A 17,956-nucleotide genomic window follows, 5' to 3' on the forward strand; every position below is an offset into this window, starting at 1 on the left:
GAGTGAAAGCTACCGATAAGCCACACTAGCAACTACATCGAATTCTTCATATATTTTTTACTTAAAAATGTTCTGGGCAGGAGCTGGGGAATGGGGAGGAATATCCTAAGAGGAAGATTCACTTCTTTGTGCTGCAGGCCATATTTCTGAGCAATGCTTCCAACTACCTCCCTCAGGAAGCAGATTAACATCAATCCCTAAATCCCCTCCATTTTGTGGTGGGGTATGCAGAGAGGCTCTGCAAGTTCACGTCTTGCACAGAACGGTGAGCGAACGGTGACAGCCTGTCTCCAGCCACTGGGACGGCAGCCGTCCACAGACTCAGCCGACGGCACCTGTACCGCGACTTTCGGCGCAGGATGGGGGCACTGTGGGTGGCACGGGGCTTGCCCCATCGCCCTGCTGAGAGGGAAGCGCGGGGTAGATGTGCCGAGAGGCGGCTGCGCTCGCTTCCAGTGGCTGCTCCAAGCGACCCCCGCTGCCGCCGTCCACCCTTCGACTCCGCGCACCCGGCACGGGGCACCTCCAGCCGCGCTGGGGCTGCGCGCAGGGCCCGGAGCGAGCTGGTGCCGCGGGAGGGTGTCCTGCCTCGGCGTTTCCTTCTTTGTTTTGGGGTAAAAAAAACAAAAGGAAAAAAAAGGGGGAGGGTGGGAAGGGGGAAAAAACCCACCCCAAGATCAAAAACCAGAACTTTTTTCCGACCCTTCGCCCATGCCCGCCGTGCCGGGCGGGGCAGGCGCAGCCCCCACGGGCGCGCAGCCCCACGGAGCCGCCTCTCCGCGCTGCCCCCGCCAGCCCTGCACTTCCTGCCCGCGGCGGCGGCGGCGGCGGCCCGGGGGGGGCCGGGCAGGGCGATACCAAGTGTCCGGGCGCGGCGGGAGCGGCGGCGGCGGCGGCCCCTGCGCGGGGCTCGGCGCTGCGAACGCCGCGGAGCGGCGGCGCGGAGCGCTCCGCCCCCCCGGCGCGCCCGCTGCCCCGCCGGGGAAGTTGCGCTCCGTCCCTCGCTCTCCCCGGTCCCTCGGCGACGGCTCCTTCCTCCCCCTCCCTCCCCTCCAATGCGCCTCCCGCTCATTTCCTCTTTTCCTCCCCGCTCGCCGCCGCTCCGCAGGCGCGCGGCTCGCCCGGGCGCCGCCGCGGAGTTGTAGCTCCCAGGAAGCCGCCGCGCCCCCGCGCAGCCGCCGCCGCTCCCAGGCCGCCGCGGGACCCCGCTCCCACCGCCGGGTAAGGAGCCGGCGCTGCCCCGCCGCCGCCCGCGGAGCCGCGCGGAAACTTCGGCAGGGGTGCGGGAGATCCGCGCACCCCCTCCTGCCGCGGGGACTGTCGGAGAGCGGAGCTGGAGGGAGCGGGGACCTTTCTCGCTTTTTGGGGGTGTATTTTTGGGGAACGAGGGTTAGAAATCTCCTGTCTGGATTGCGGGCGCGGGGCGCTTCGCTCGTTTCTTGCAGCCCCTCGGGGCGCAGAGCGGGGCGGGTGCCCCCTTCGCGGCCAGGGGATGCGGAGCGGATCCGAGTGCCCTCTTCGTGTCCGGGAGATGCGGAGCGGATTCCCTCGCTCTGACGCCGCGGGGCTGCCGTGTCAGCGCTCGCCTCGCCCCGAGCAGAGGGAACTGCCGGCGTTTCCCCTGCCCTCAGAAAACCCCAAATATATGTGTGTAGCTGTGTGTCTTCCTGTATATGTGTGTGCATGTGTGGATATCTGTATATATGTGTGTCCATATGCACATGCAATCCGCGTGTGTGTTCGGGTGTGTGTGAGCCTCCCCTACGGCGAGGGGCGTTTCGTAGCTCTGCTTTATGGTGGTTAATGGTTTACCCGGAGAAGTTCCCGCCGCATGAATGTTGCAGGGACCTTTGAGTCAACTCCTACAGACCCGGACTTCTTATTGCCACCTTCCTAAACTGCCTCTAAAAAATGCTGGCGTTTGCCTCTGGTCAGTTGAATTTTTCGCCTGTCTGCTCCCCGGGGAGATCCGGCTGGAGGCCGGATGGCTGCCGCCAAGGTCACCCCCGTCCCCTGAACTCGGGGCAAGGGGGGGACACCCTGCTCCTGGGAGGTTGTGGCAGCAAAGGCATCTGCCAGCCGTGGTCTGCAGCAGGCTGCAGGGCGTCCTGCTGAAGCACAGGGCTCCAGCACACAGTAGCTGCCGGAGTACAGAGAATTGCAAGAAATAGAGAATAAAACAAGGCAAGTGTGTTTACAAGTAAGTTTCCATGCAAATAAGTTTCTGCTCGGTTTGGAAAAAGGTCACGTAATGCATCATCGGGAATGAAAGGTTTGCTGAGAAAAACAGCTGGGTGTTCAGTAGGTTTGTGTCTCTTGTTCACAGATGGGTGATTTATACCTTTGTGACAAAATCCTGAGCTTTTTCGCAGGAATACTTGTAGGCAGGCACTGGAGCTGAATGTTGTCCTATAATCCCATTCGCAAGTGAAAATCTGGTAGGAAGATCAGATTTTCTCTGTGGGAGGAAGAAAGGAGGAAACAATTGCTCCCTCCCCAAAATATTCCATGTTTTTTCCAATGGGAGCCATTTGTCTTGGCTTCAGATTCAAAAGCTCTTCTTGCCTGAGATGAAGTCTGAGCAAAGGCTGGGGGGCTATTGCAGCAGCCGCCGATATCACTGGCATGATATGCTGTCCTGCATGGGGTCCACCAGCATCATCGAGTCCTTCTGGCTAGGGAGCAGAGCCAGGAGGAGCCTGTGCAGGGCACTGCCTGTTCCAGGTCCGAATATCTACCTGGCATCTGCCGATTCCTCCAACTCTTCTCAGGTGCTTGGATTGGGAACCCTTTGATTCAGGCAACAGGATCTTACAAGTGCGTGTGTTAAATTTCATCTAGTTTGGTCAGGCTCGAAGAATGCACATTATCTCCTCACATTTCCCTTAGGTTTGCTATGGAGATGCTGGACAGCCAGCAGGACAAGCACTACCTCGTCCTGACACCTATTTTCTGCTTTTCTTTGTTTTTTGCCTTACATTTGGGGTTTCTCTGTGTAGAGTTGGAAGTACAGGAAACTGGGAGGCAAAAAAGCGTGTGCCGCTTTAGAGTGGCTATCTCAGTGCTGGCAGCAGCTCTGCTGAGGAGTCAGCTCTGCTGGCAAAAAAAGTGCTTTTTTTTGGCATAGCTTAGTCCGTTCAGGGAATTGAAACGGTGAGAAGAGTTCTGCCAGCTGCTGGAGTGGGGTTTGCTCTTGCTGCTGGCTGCTTGCACCGGCAGGAACTTGTGCAGACAAACCTTTTGAGTTCTCAGATGAGTCCATCACTGTGTTGGTGCAGGCAGTGGTTTGCTCGCTGTGTGTTGCAGCTGGCACCATGGTGCCCCCATTCTACCACCCGAGCTCGTGGGCATGGCAGGAACATGGACCAGTTGTTGGGAGCTGGGGATAGAGATTAATCTGTAGCCTAAGCAACACTAAAGTTGGATTATGACTCCACAAAAAAAAAAAAAAAAGCAAAAAAAAAAAGCATGTGATCTGGGTTTAGAAGTGATTGCAATTAAAAATACTCGTGCAACGTGATTTTATTTTTTTTTACAAGCAAGGCAACATTCTTTTGAGTGTTGATCACATTGACATGGATAAGACAAGAATGCTGGTAGACTAAGGGGGCATTGTGAATTAAAATTCTATATAATTGTTTTTTTCTCTTGCTTTTAGTGTTGTGAAACTATGAGCAATAAGGTTGCACTTGTATGCATGTGCAAGATGCGCTGATACTCATGGGAAGAGGATCTTACATTTTTCCAAAGAACTGCTGGTATTTCCTTCAAACGTGACTTTTAGGTCAGATTCGGGAACAAATGCAATATGTTTTCCAGTTAATGGAAGAAAAACGGACTTTTTTTTTAAGTGTATTTTTCTTCATGTTCCTAGGATGCTTTCCATTATGTCTATATGTTGGATCAGTTTCTTTGCTCATTGACTGTATTAGAAAATTGTTTGTGTCCAACTTCTGCGTGTCCATTGAGCTTAACTCAGACTGAAGTTAAACTTTTTTTTGGCAGAGAGTTTATCTTAGATTGTGTTACCTGTATTATTGTATTGTGTGGGACTTCAATGACAGAAAATGTTTTGAATCAATGCCTGAAATTTCCATTGTTCCAATAATCCTCTACCATCCTGAGAGTATAACAAATGCAAACAATTATCTTCACATTATCGGTGTTTTGCTGTATAAAAGCTTTCACAAGTCAGTTGTGTTTTGCTAACCTGCAAATTAACCCACTGATTTCTGCATTTCTTGGCTTCCCCAGATAAATATCTTCTGTCTATTGTCATGCTCTGATAGCAAAGTAAATGTGAATCCATGAACAATGCAGGCAAATACTCCATGAGGGGCTCCTTACTTAACCTGTCAGAGTCTTTCAGTGGATAAGAGAGAACCTTCAGCTGAACGTTCTGGAAATGTGACCTTTCTGGAAGTTTGGTGTTATGTTGCTTAATGACTAAGACCTGCAGGGTCGATTGCAGGACGAATTATGCATTCTCCAGCTCTGATTGTGCTCGAATTAGTAGGCAGGAGCTGGGGAGGCGGGGAGCAGATCAGTCTTGTAATGTAAGAAATACTGTGGTTCTTCTGGGTTGCACTACATGAAATATGCCTTTATTATTATTAAAAATGCTCCTTATCATTTGCACAGTGGGTTTGTAGATACCTGTGAGTAACCAGTGTAAAAGACATGGCAATGGCACTTTTGCTATTTCAGCGTTTCTTGTTCTGTAGATGTGTATCTTTTTAAAATCAAAGAAAGCAGCAAGTAGTTTAAGGAATTCTCCCCAATGATCTATGTTAATCAGGATATTTGGAAACTCATGCCAGCAGCATTCTGTTCAAAAGATGCCAGCTACAACCTGGCCAGCTTCTTTCTTCTCTTGCACGCAACATATTTCCCAGTGATTGAGCTGCCTGTCTCAAGTGGCACAATGTACCTGAAATCTGACTGGGGAGAAAAAACAGCAAGAAGACTTAGACATAGCTGCAGTTACATACAGTTCATGCATCAGCCTTTGAGACTTTCTGCCAGTGCTTTGGTGACTTCTTCAAATGTGTTAAACCTTATTTTCTTTTTCTGCCCTCTGTTTTCGAGGGAAATCAGGCTGCCTAAATGGGAAAGGATAAATGCTGGATAAATGCACAGTTGACAGCTAGGGAAAAAAAAAAAAAAGGATGTTTGCTAGTATTTCAGTAACTGTAATGTTAATGTATTCAGGGAAGTGTTTGAGCTGATGATATCCCTTTAAGTATCCGCTTGGGTTGGAAAACGCTGGATTTGGGTGACAGGGACACTTGGAGACTTCAAAGGCAGAAGGCATGGCTTGCACCTACAGAGATGTTTGCTGAAAACCAGGCATATCGAGATCCTGACAGGTTTGCCAAGAGCAACAGCTAAACTTGGGCAGCTGGTTTAGCAATTAAGTTATGTTTTTGTTTTGGACAATGGGTTTATCGTAATGAATTAACCGGTGGACTTGTCAGAGTGGCAAAGGGGTTTGTTTTTGATTCCCCAACCATGCAGCACACCAGGATCGGGAACTTCCCAGCAATGGAAGTGCAAGAGCATTTCACACTGAGTGCCCCGGGGAATGGGACCATGTATGCTTGTGTGTCCTTCAGTGTGCAAACCCCAGTTTCTTATAATCTCTTGAAAATACCAACGTGATAGATGATATAGATTGGGCACAGGGTAAGGAAATAATACATGGTGCTGGTGCTAGGAAATTGGCACGTGGCTCATGTAAAGTCATTTTAGAATAGTCAGGGGCGGTGGTGGGAGGAGGGAGGAAAAGAAATGCCTTCAGGGGGCTGGGAGCCAGTGTGTGGGCGTGCTGTAAGTCTTCCTCACCAGCCTTCTGCACACCGTGCTTCTCATTCACCTCTGCTCCTCACAGGCTAGCCTGTCTGTACAGAAGGGAGCTTTTCCTTGTTCAGAGGTAGCAGGAATTTTTTTCATGTTTCTTTTTTTCTTTCTAAAGGGCATTGTGTGCAGGATGCTCTGTTCTTGGCAGCTTGCCCACCATGTAAAGGGAGAAAGCTCGCTGATTTTGGTCACGATGCAGATAGCCACCGTCAAAGCTAGTTAGCATTTGCAGGGCATCTTTTCTATTTTCTCTTTAATGAAGCTTTTTTTTTTTTTAAGTAGGCAAATTTTGTTTCTCCAAACATATCGCTTTCTCTTTCTTAAAACTTACCTGGGGAGAAACAGATTTTCCTTTGGAGAGCAATTTGTGGCTGGTTGATGAGAGCTGCTTATGCGTGAGAGGAGAGTGGGAGTTAGAAGGGAGGACATTGTGGATGCATAACCATTAGCACCAACTTTAATTATGAAATGTGTGTTCAAAAAAAAGCAAGTGTACTTTGCAGTGCTTAGGAAAGGGCCTAGGAACAACATCAGTTCAATATGTTAGAAGGCACTTGAAAACCCTGTATCCTCTTTGCCAGAGCTGAAGGGAAGGCAGCAGCTTGAAACTTAGGCTTGGGAGCATGGGCCTGGCAGGAGCTGCTTGGCAGGTGGGTATCACAGACAGCTGCCTTTTGCCATCCTCTGCAGAGTGATCAAAGCACCGTCCTGGAACAAGCCAAGGTTTCTACTGTTCCTTACAGTTTCCAATTGAAGTTTCTTCTTCAGCCATCAGTACACCTGTGTCTTGAGTCACCTCTCTCGTCTCTTCTCCCTGGGGTCCATCCTCCTAAAGCTCTTTTACCGAGAGAGCTGGAGTTGATGTACAGAGGAGGGGGGAGAAGAAAGTGGGCTCAGCACCCTCTGTGGTGAGACATCATGATTTTTGCTGGGCTGAGTTTTATTGCTCTTGAGCTCAGGCATGTCAGCTTTGCTTCAGAGAGATTCGGGGTGGGGGGGGACTTTCCAGAAAATGGGTACTTCTGTGTGTAAGAGTTTATTAAAGGAGGCACTTTAATAACATAAAACAGGAGTTGAAAATGCAGATATTTGACAGTCATGCAATCCTATATGTCTCTGAAAGCCAGAACCATCTAAGTGGGAATGAGCATATGCCTGTGTCCAGCGTCTCTTGTGGCTTTGTGCAGTGAAGCCTGGATGGTTGCATCTGGTGGAGGGTGTCAAACCAAGCCTGCCCCTGGTGTAAGCAGCCTGATTCCCCTAAAATCCATGGCAAGTATTTTTCTTTGGCTTAGGTTTGATGTGGAGCAAACTGGCTGAAATCAGTTGTGGGAGACCTTTTGAATTCAGTTGGCTCCCTTCTGCATCAGCTGGGGGTGGTTTGCTGGGTGCTGCACCCTCAGTGATGGCTGAGGCCCCTTCTCTGTCAGGACAAGGGTTTGGTCACTGCCCATGTGCCTGCCTTCTCTGGGGAGCACAGTGTGACCCTGGGGGTGCTGCTCCCCTCTGTGCCAGGCTCGTCCAAGGAGCAGCCACTCTGCCAGGACCAGTCAGAGTTTCTTTCAGGGTTGTCAGAAGATGTATCAAAAGATAAATTTTTTTAATGGAAGTTAGATTTCATTCCAGCTGAGGGTAATTGAAGCTGTGGTAATGGTCTGAAAGCAAATGAGATTCAGCTCTGTAGACTGCAGCCACAACTTTCTGTTCTGCTCATGTCACGCTACTTAAAATGGCATTAATTCCTAAATCTGGCGCTAAAGCGCTGTTACAAAGAGCGGTGTTTTTCTCAGGAGATAGACAAAGTGAGGGAAGATCACAATTTTTAATTCATCCTCTAGCCTCCTCTCCCATCTCCTTAAGAATTCCCCAAATCTGCAGGCTGACTTGCCCAGCCAGGCTTGTCCCTATGGGAAACCTCCTGTCTTTCATTGCTCCTGCTGGGGGCTGTTTGCAGGCTGTTTATGAGGTATGTGCTGCAGCTTTCCAGAAGTCCTGTCCCTTAAGTGAGGCAAGCTGTTCTGAACTGATAGCACCAGAAACAGCTGAATTTACTGAGTGCTCGTTTTTATGGGTGTAATTCAGAAGGCAGAGTTTGGAAGTGAAGGTGCACTTGCTGGCCATTTCCAGAGCTCTGACTTGTTACAGGACACATTCAAGAATGATCTTCCTCAGCAGTTGGCTGAGACATTGTCTTCTAAGCACCAGGAGCTTCACAGCCAGGTGTTGGCTAGTCACGTTTGTGTTGGGATATTTTGAATTAGTTGCATCTTGGTGCCAACCTTTGTTTTCGCATCCTCGATGCCCATTGCTGGTACTGGAGTTTTGTCTGAATCATTAGTGGGTTTGATGGCTTTTTATACTTTGTAGGAAGGCATGTTTCTAGCAAAAATGCTCTTCATTGCTTGCTCAGTTTTAGGAAAACATTGCAAAAACATTTTGGGGGAAAACTGTGGTATTCATGAGCTGTATGACTCTATGGGGAACTTGCCACTGGCTGCCGCAAGAGAGGAGCCCCGAAGAGTAGATACAAGGACTGCCTGAAACAATCCCTCAGCCTTGGCCATATTGATCACCACCATCAGTCTACCCTGGCCTCCAATCGGGAGGCCTGGAGACACACCATCTATAACGCTGCTGCTGCTTTTGAGAACACACGCAGGATCACTCTCGAGGAGAAAAGACAACGCAGAAAGAATCGTGTCTCGTCGATATCACCTGGGGAGTCTTTCTGCTGTACCTTCTGCAACCGGACTTGTCTATCTCGCATTGGCCTTTTTAGCCATCAGCACGCTTGTAGCAAGCGTGGGTAGAGCCCCTCTCAAATCTTCGTTTGCGAAGCCCAGCCATGATGTATGCAAAAGGCTGGGCTGACTGCTGGATGGCTGCTCAGGGGCTTGTAGCAAGGGTGCCTTCTGGTGGAGCAGTCCTTAGACAGAAAGATGAACTGTCAGTGGCTTTTAAGTATCATGAGGGGTATAATGTTGTGCCTTCTGCTTTCCATACTCACTGTCCATGCCCACTGTTGAAATGCAGTGTGATCTGAGGAAGGTGTGCAAGTGCTGGGGCGGAGCAGGGCTGCAGGCTAAGCTACTCGAGGCCAGCCACCACTGCCATCTCTGTATGGGACTGTATGACATCCCCATGCCAGGTTCTGCCTCTCTGGCTGAAGCATGTGGCTGATGTGACGTGGGGTTTTGCAAGGTGCCAATTTGCCATTGGTTTTGTCTTCTCCTCCCTCACCCTGTTGTCCACATCAAGCCGTGGAAATGCCAGGCTCCTTCTTCCCAATATCAACCGACATTTAAACCCATTTCTTAATTGTTAGTCAGAAGTGGGTGGAAGGAGAGGGAACAATCCCTAACTGGAGCAGTAATGGTGAGAGATCCCAAGGAACAGGCATTGTGGTGGTCACCCATCAGTCTTCTCCAGGTGCTTGGCTTCATGCGGGTTGTGGCTTCCACCAACTTACAAAGAGGAGGCGCCTTCCAGCGTTGTCACCCAAGTGTTCCTGTGGGTCCTGAGGAGGGGTTTGCCCAGCTGTGTTCCAGACAGCCCTACTGCTGGCTGAACCCATCTTTGTGTCCCCTGGTTGTGCTGGCACAGCCTGTGCTAAGGTACGCTGCGGGCTGCAGGAAGGCTGCCTTTGAGGAAGCAGCAACCTGTCCTGGTGGAGCAGGGAAGACCCATCAGCTTGGGAAAATCTTTGTCACCTGAGCTTGATATTTTACAGCCTTTGAAGGCTATGATTGATGTGTGCAGGAAGTTTTGCACTTAACGTTGCTTTTCCTGCACTCTGGAGGTTAATAAGACACCAGTACATCTGTTTTTTCTTTGCTTTCAAGGTGGTTTTCCCCTTATAAGGGAATGTGTAGATTTTTTACAAAGATGGCAATGTGTAGATTTTTTTAAATGAATAAGCTATCTGCCCAGGAGCACTAGTTTGTGATAAACTTAGTTTAAATGCATCTGCATATTCTGTAGCTGGAGTGTGGTTTTATGTAGCATAAAACCCTCAATATACAGAGAGAGTTAAGGTTATAGCAGGCACCTTGGCTGTGCCGTAACAGCATTTATCACTGTAATTTGATTTTTTAATTAATTCAGGCTTCTTTCAGTCCTTGGAAAGTTTTTGAACTTTCTATTGCTCTGAACTTTCTATTGCTCTGAACTACTATTGCTCTGTTATGTCTCTCCACCTGGTAGATTAGCTAATACTAACAACAGTCTCCTTTAATAAAAGGCAGTTGACACTAGGTCTTTGCTGCTTAGCAAATCTTATTTTAGCAGATACCTCCCTTCCTGTGACCTTCCTCATTCACTCCATCCCTCCCAAATCTTTATTGTGTAACTTGAATGTAATGTTTAGTTTAGAGCATCCTGTGAAGCAGGGAAATGCAACCGAAAAGGAGGCTAAAAAGGGGAAGAGAGGAACTTCCTGGACAATGAATGTGTAATGACACAATTTAGTTAATTGTATTGGAAAAAAGTTTTAAGAGGAAATAGAGTAAGTAACTGGCACTGTTCTATCCTCAACTGCCTGGCTGATTGCTGGTGTGGAAGTCAGAGCAGGCAGTATGTGGCATTTGTCAGTAGTCTTTTTTGGAAAAAAAACCCAGCATCTAAACAACCTTGCAATTCAGTAGGAGAACTCAGGAGGGAATGGAAGCCAAAACTGACATATAATGCTGAAATGCAATCTGGAACTTTGGATTGAAGGGAGAAAATCTCCTCCAAAGCCAGAGGAACTGCTTCTGCCTCCACCATGAATCTGTGCTGGTGTAGCCCATGATGTATGTCATGAGAGGCCTTGTTGGCATGCAGGTTTCTCCTTTACATTGCTTCTTTTGGCTTCTGTTGATTTCCCTGTTGTTTACCTGAATCTGGCAGGAATGACTGCTTGTTATAATAGCATCAGTCAGAGATAATACTGTTGTTCTGAAGACTTCAGGCTGTTCTTTTGTCAATGGTTTAACCACTAAATTGCACCTGTGTTCAGTAAATGAACCTTTGGGAATGCTCAGAAGGGGATTTTTGGAGCTGTAGAACAGTTACTCGCTGTAGACCTAACCTACTAAAGTTGATCCTACCCTTTTGGATTGTACTCCAAGTATTTCTGTGCTGTAAGGAGAGCTCCAGCATGGCAGATGTGCAGTGAACATGTACAGGGCAACATGGAGCATTTTCTAAAATCCCACAGGAAAAATCTAGGGGATAGAAGTGTTCATTTGGTAGGATTTCTCTGGTTTCTGTGAGCCCAACTCTGTCATCTCACAGCTAAGGAGGGATGTTCCCGCTTGGGCAGGAGCATAAGCCACAGCCTTGAGACAGAAACGTTGGTTCTGTTACTCACTTGGACAGTTTACTTTTAAGCACCCAGGTAAGTATGTTGTGCTCTCAGGACTTGTTGACTTACCTGATAGACCTGAGTGCCAAGGGAAACTGAAGGAAAACAGGGCAGGGATATTATTACGATCCCTGCAACACTCATCAACCCCACTCTCCTTGGGTTTTGGCTGGTTTTTTGTGAATTTTGTTTTGTTGTTTTGTTTTTAAAGGTGCAATACGGGGTTATTGTTTTAAACCGAAGGAGGGTTGATTTAGATTAGATATAAGGAAGCAGTTTTTTACAGTGAGGGTGGTGGAACACTGGCAGAGGTTGCCCAGAGAGGTGGTAGATGCCCCATCCCTGGAAAAATTCAAGGTCAGATTAGGCAGGGCTCTGAGCAACCTGATCTAGTTGAAGATATCTGCTCATTGCAGAGGTGTTGGACTGTATCACCTTTAAAAGTCTCTTCTAACCCAAACTATTTTATGATTCTATATTCACCATTCTTTTTTCTTTCTTCTCTGCTGAGAGTTGGACCTGGCTTTGCGTTTCACCTCACTATTACAGTTGAATTCACCAAGCAGTGTCAGGGTGAATTTGTGAGCAGATGTAAGTACCAGTGTTACTGCAACAGGCTTTAGGTTGCAAAAATATATGTTGGAATGTTGTCTAAATAAACTGCAGAAGGGAAACCCTGAAGGCAAAGAGCTGGCAGGAGTTGGATAGCTTCTAAAAATGCAGGCTGCTTTACAGCATGTGAAATTAAAGTAGCCTGGGAGCCTGTTCAGTCTGTTCAGTCAATAGGTGCAGGAGGTGCTCCAAATAAGCATACACAGCCTCTGAGCAATGTTTTGAACTCCTCCCTGTTACCATTTCCTGCTACTGTCAGTGCTCAGTGTTTCCTTCATGCTCTGGCATTATTACTATTATTGTAATTACTGAGGGTGTTGCAAGCACATTGCTTAGGCAAAATGATAATGGAAGAGGTACCACTAGAGGTATTGGAGGCAAAGAAAGGAGGGGCAGCAGTTTATGCTGAGGACACAACAAAAATCTCTCTTGGCGGTACCAGCCTCTCAGGGGACGCACAGTCAGAGGTGTATTTGCACTGCAGCCACAGCAGGACATTGAGAAGAGGACTTGAATTAGAATTTACGTTGGCCAGTGTCTAATTCTCTAGTTATAGCACCACAGAGCTCAATATGGGCTTGAAACCTGCCCAGGAGCCTGTGACGGGCTGCAGTGGCCTCTAGGCTCTCTTGAGTCACACTGAGTAGGGTTAGTGATCCCTGGGAGTTGGTGAGGTTGGCAATGCGCTTGAGTAGTGATTGTCCTTTGATTGCCAGGGTAAACTGATTGACACCCCTTCTGGAAAGTAGGGACCTGGACCCCTCTAGGACTTTCCTTGCGTTGTGGTTGAATTCTGTGTCCAGATAGGCTCTGAGATGGTGGGTTATAGACCTGGTGGGAAAGATGAGGAGGAGAAGGGGGTGAGACGTGAGTGGGAAAAGATTGTGTATTAGAGGAAGGGGTTGGGTGGGCACGCTCCAGAGCAGTGGGACAGCCAGTATGAGTGCTGGCATGACTACATGTGGTCTCTGGATGCATGCATAAGTGTATGTAGAAGTGAACAGCCAAAGTCCAGGTGCTGTGGTTGGTGATGAGTGGGCTGGCTGGGAGTGACTGGAGTAAAGTTAGAGCAGAATAGAATAGTTCAGTTGGAAGGGTCCTACAATGATCATTGAGCCCAATTGCAGACCAAGTGACAGGACAATCAGTTTCTTGGCTGTCCATGGACTATTGCTACCCACGTGTGAAGGAGACTGCAAAATTTTATGTCCTACAAGTCTTCATCAGTTTGCAAGAAAAAGAGAAAAAACCCCCACCCCATTGTTATAAAATAGCAGAGTGTACTTGAAAAAGAAATTGCAAATAAGGAGTGCAGAGACTTCATATGGTGCTGGGAGTATCTTCTCTGCTGCATGTGGCATTTGCAGTCAGGTCACACCATCCACAAATGTGGCCATGTTAATAACAGTATTGATTTGTCTTAATGCAGTTATGAAAAATGAACCTCGGAGGTGTGGGAGGGCCCTATTGGTAATTAGCATGGAGATTGATCAAGTATAGTATCAGCCAAAGGGGGGCAAATGGAGGCTAGAACATGGCAGGGTAAAATAGTTACCATTAAAGGAAGAAAAGTGCCCCAAATACTTGAGGCTTTTTTATCAAGTAGAAAGAAATCTACTTAAAATATAGTGTCTATGACTCAGAGAAAATGAATGGGGTTAAAAACTTTGAAAAACAAAAGAAAAATAAAGGTGTCTGCAATGGTTTTGGTGCAATCCAAGGCAGGTCTGAGGATTGTGCAGTGCCTGCAGGGGAGGCAGAGATGGGTGATGTCTGACCACTGAGGAGTTTTACCCGTGCCAGATAGGTCAAAGCAATGTCTGAAAAAAAACCTGTCACTTTGGTTTCTCTGGTCTTTCAATGAAGCTTTTTTATAAGGAGGATATTTACAAGTTATTATTTGGAGCAGTCTCCTCCTTAAGCTTTTTGCTAGCATCTCTGAAAATAGTAGATTGATGCACCTCTTCCTGCCCAGCCTCCAAAAGTTTCTGACATCTCTTCCTTTAATTCTGCTTTGTAATTGAATTTCTGTCATAAGTTGCTTCTGCTAATTCAATTATACTGTCCTTTTAATTGGCAGTGAATTTGAATACTGCACAGACTGTAAACATAGAAATTAACCTGTGCTGTCCAGTTACCCTCTACTCCTTCAAGTTGGAGCAAAGGTTTTGTATGGTTATAAGAATTTACATAGCCATTTTTCTTGCTTAAAGTCTTTTAGGATGCCAGAATCTAGCATCTGGACTGTGAAATTACATTTATTATGAGCATATAAATATGGTCAAATATCTTACACTATTCTGTAGGGTTTGTTGGATGAGGAAAGCACGATTTTGTAGCAGCAACACAGAAGAGAAATTAAGAGTTTGTGAGTTGTGCTTCCTGTTTTGCCAGTGACCAAGTTCAGTCCTTACCTTGCCTTTCCATTGGGTTTTATTTGGTTTGAAGCTTGAAGAGATAACATCCACCTCTGTATGAGATGAGGATCCTAAGTTTTCTTCATAAAAAGGTGTTGAATCTAAAATGATTTGCTTAAATGGTTGTGTTGCTGCCAGGTTGCAACATCTGTGAGTGCCTGCCCAGGGATCTCAAGACTAATAGAAAATTTCATGGAGTCTTGGAGCTTCCTTTCTGTGAGCAGGAGACTGATGTAGTTAAAATCTGCACTGATGGGGGAAGATACCAGGATAAAATAAGAACGCAGTCATTTAGAGGGCACACACTTTAAGGGTTTTCTCTTTTTCTTTATTTTTTCTTCCAGGCTCTCTGGGCCTTTGGGGCAGGTTTGTTTAAAACAACTCCTCAGATGGTGAGAAGTTATGTATGGGAAGATTGGTCTTCAGTAAAAGCTCTTCAGCGAGCATCACCAGTGATCAGGGGAAAGAGCACCTTCAGGGGGTGACTGGGGACCTCACATTCGGGCAGGATACCCTGACCTCACTTCTGTGACACTTGCCTTGTTCTTGTGATTTGTAGAACGAGCTGCATTTCAGCTGGCTGCTTGACTTCTTTACATTTTTTTTTGTGGTGTTTACTTCAGAAAAGCAAGCAGTGGAGAATTTGTGAGGTTACCATAACAATCAAAAAGCAAAAGATATAGTGCTAAATTTTTTAAAAGGAGGAGATGGAATTGCAGTACAGTCACTGACTTTTATTACAGTGTTTTTCTGGAAGTTAATAAATTATTTCCCACTTAGGCATCTTCTGAAGCAGAGTAACAGGCGGATAGAAAAAGAGCAGAAGATATGATGTACTTCAATCCTAGTTAGGTTTTGGGCACTGTTTTGATATTCATAGAAGAAAACTAAGGAAAATAAATTTTGGTGAAACTTTTGTGGTATGGATGGTACAAAGTGGGTGTGCTGACTGTGATCCAGACCTAGCTTCCATGTGTCATCAAGCTCAGAATAAGTATTGGGTGAGGATTTCCAAAGGTGGATCCTGTGGCTTGGGTCATTGTAATTGATGCTTTTGAGAAAATGCTGGTTCAGACTCAATAGGTAGCACCAAACTAGGAGATGCTACAAGTATTTGGGAAAGTCATTGGATTTTCGGATAGCTTTGGACAGAACGAGATAATGATTTTGGAGGGTCCACCATTTGCACCCGAAGGCTTTAATGTGGGCTTGTAGCTCTCTCTGGTGAATGAGTTGACTGTTCAGACTGCTCAGGGGTGGTTGGAGGGGCTCCACTGAAAAACGTCTTGGGATTGTGTTGGATCATCCTGCCCCAATGCAACAGACACTTCCTTTCATGAACAGGAGGATGGACTTTTTGTTCTGTGTTGCATCTCCTGATGCTTTGGCATTGCTGGAGCCTGCATGGGGCACTGCACTACTGCACCTGAGGGAAGATGCAGAGAAAATGAGGAAGGCCAGCAGCAATCTGAAGAACAGGACCCAAGAGGAAAGATGGGAAAGAACAGGCTGCTTGGTCTGGAGAGAAGGTGAAGGATTGATTCAAGGAGTTTGCAGTGTCAGGCATCCTACTGTGAGGGGAAAAAATAGGAAACCTCAATCCTTGTCTCGAGGGGTTAGGGCCAATGGAAATGAGTGTGAGGGGTATCACAAAAAGAAGGAACTCCTGCTTTGTAGGGATAGTGAAGTGTTGAAGAATATTGTTGGGAGGCTTTGGTAATGTCTGGAATGTCCATGGCTGGGGTTTGACGCTGGGCAGACCAAATGTGTGTGCTGGGGGAGGCTGGAGGCACTTGGGAGCTAAACCCAGTGGGATTTTGTTCACTGAAGTTAGAGGATTACTGGGTCAGACAGGGATCTGGCAGGAAAGAAGTTGATGTGTTGGGCTGGAGCAAATGAATGCTTCCCAGCTGTGCCTGGCATCAGTGGTGAAGGAAATCCGTGGTCAGCTCTGTGACAGAGTAGAAATCAGAAAATGTAACTTGTTTTCAATTTTCTAATCCACAGATTTTGGGAGACTAGGAATTGCAGGAGCAGGTGAGCTTGATTATGGTACTCTTGTCAGTGACTCCTTAAGGGCTGAGGAACCCTCAGCATTCACAGATGACAGATGCTGAAGGAATGCAAATTATTATACTCTTCTTCCTTGAGAAACATGCTCAACTGAAAGAAGGTGATTTCTAACCTTTCAGGGCAATGCTTAGTGGCTTCAGAAAACTTGAAACTGGCTCTTTCATATTTTTCTTTTATTCTTCTCTAGTTTTTAGGTCGTGGTATAGCAATGTTGTGTGGTATGAGTCAAGCAAACCTTCTGACTCTGAACTTGATACTTGCTTATTTTGAAAGATGAGTTTTACGGAAAAAGATTTAAAGCAAGAAGGGTGTTTTCAACAGATTATTGAATGTCAGAAGAATTTGCTGTTTGAATTCAAGACAAATCTGTGCATTTTTCAACGTGGAAATGTTTTCTATTTCAGGACAAATAATAAAATTCAAATTCACAACAAAATTGTTTCTCAGTGTAGGGTAAAAACTGGAGCAGTGTTTTTGCATGTTTAGACTAATTCTGATTTCTTTTTCAGTTGGGAAAGGTGGCTTTTAGGGGGAGGCTGAGAGTGTGAAGATTGCCACTTATAAGAAAGCTGTAATGTAAAGTATGTTTGGTTTGTTTCTTCTCTTCTAGGTAATTGAGCTCTGTGGACTTTCTCTGAAGAGATTCCAAGATAGGTGGTGAGTACTTTCCAGATCCTGCTCCTTTCAAAGCACTCTTTAATTTAGTAATTGAAAAAATAAAAGAGGAATAGAAAACACAAATACTGTTTTTGTTCTGCATTGGGTGCAGAAGTTTGCATTTGCTGAGCTAATGGCATGCTTTAATTTTAAAGCTCTCAGGGCTAATCTTTGAGCAGGAGTTTGGCATAAAAACATTAAGCTTCACCTTTGCACCAGAAAGAATTTCTTGAGACTTGGAAAGTGAACCAAAACATTACATTTTCAAAAATACTTGAACTTAGGGAAAACCTGTACAAATTATACTGTATTTTTTATTAAAACCTATACATTCCAGTGGGACAGTGTTTTGTATGTCAGAAAGCAATCCTAGGGTTTTTTTCCTTCTGTTCTGTCTGAATGTGTTAATCAAAAGAAATGAAACTTCCAGGACATAAAATAAGCTGCATAACCCGTACTAATCTCTGCCACATGTGACTGATTTTGTCCTGCCTGCACCCAAGACTTCCATGTATTTCATCTGCATGCACTTCATTAGGTTCTTATTTGTGAGACATTAAATCAGTCAATAGCTGCAGGAGAATGAGCTTGCTAAGAACTGCCAATGTGGTGGCATTGCAGGTGCAAAGCCACCTCTTACACTGATTTTAATCAGTGCAATTTCTTTTCCTCTGGTGGAGCTGATCTCTCTGACGGGTGCTAGCCAGTACTCTGCTGGGTAATTTATTTTTGTTCTTTCTAGAGAAATACATACTCTGTTTCCTCTTTCACTTCTAGATTTCTTTCCAATGAGATTAACCAAATTATATCATTACCCATTAATTCCTCAGGAAGTTCATCCTTGCATTGCATTTCCCTAGTGCACAGGATACAAGCTATTAGAGCTTTTGTGTGTTCAGACTGACTAATGAACTATGTTGGAATGCCCCAAACCTCTAATCGACTTCTCCATCTTCCAAATCTCTGTATTTCCCATAGGTCAGATGCCTTTTGA

General features: G+C 46.2%; 1 protein-coding gene across 2 annotated transcripts in view; it reads left to right on the forward strand.

The window, feature by feature from the left end:
• HPCAL1 (hippocalcin like 1) overlaps positions 1-17,956 on the forward strand; it is an 81,834-nt gene that overhangs the window by 14,258 nt on the left and 49,620 nt on the right. The window contains exons 1-2 of one of the 2 annotated variants that reach the window (XM_027886914.1): positions 1,039-1,221; positions 16,916-16,962. The gene's annotated coding sequence lies outside the window, so the exon portion shown is untranslated. Of the gene's footprint in view, positions 1-1,038; positions 1,222-16,915; positions 16,963-17,956 lie in introns of those variants that run through there. The other variant, XM_027886915.1, reaches the window with a different exon arrangement.

This window comes from Empidonax traillii, unplaced genomic scaffold (genome assembly GCF_003031625.1).
Source record: "Empidonax traillii isolate 1590-97213 ecotype Southwest subspecies unplaced genomic scaffold, ASM303162v1 scaffold197:size915647, whole genome shotgun sequence".
NCBI classification, from domain to species: Eukaryota; Metazoa; Chordata; class Aves; order Passeriformes; family Tyrannidae; genus Empidonax; species Empidonax traillii.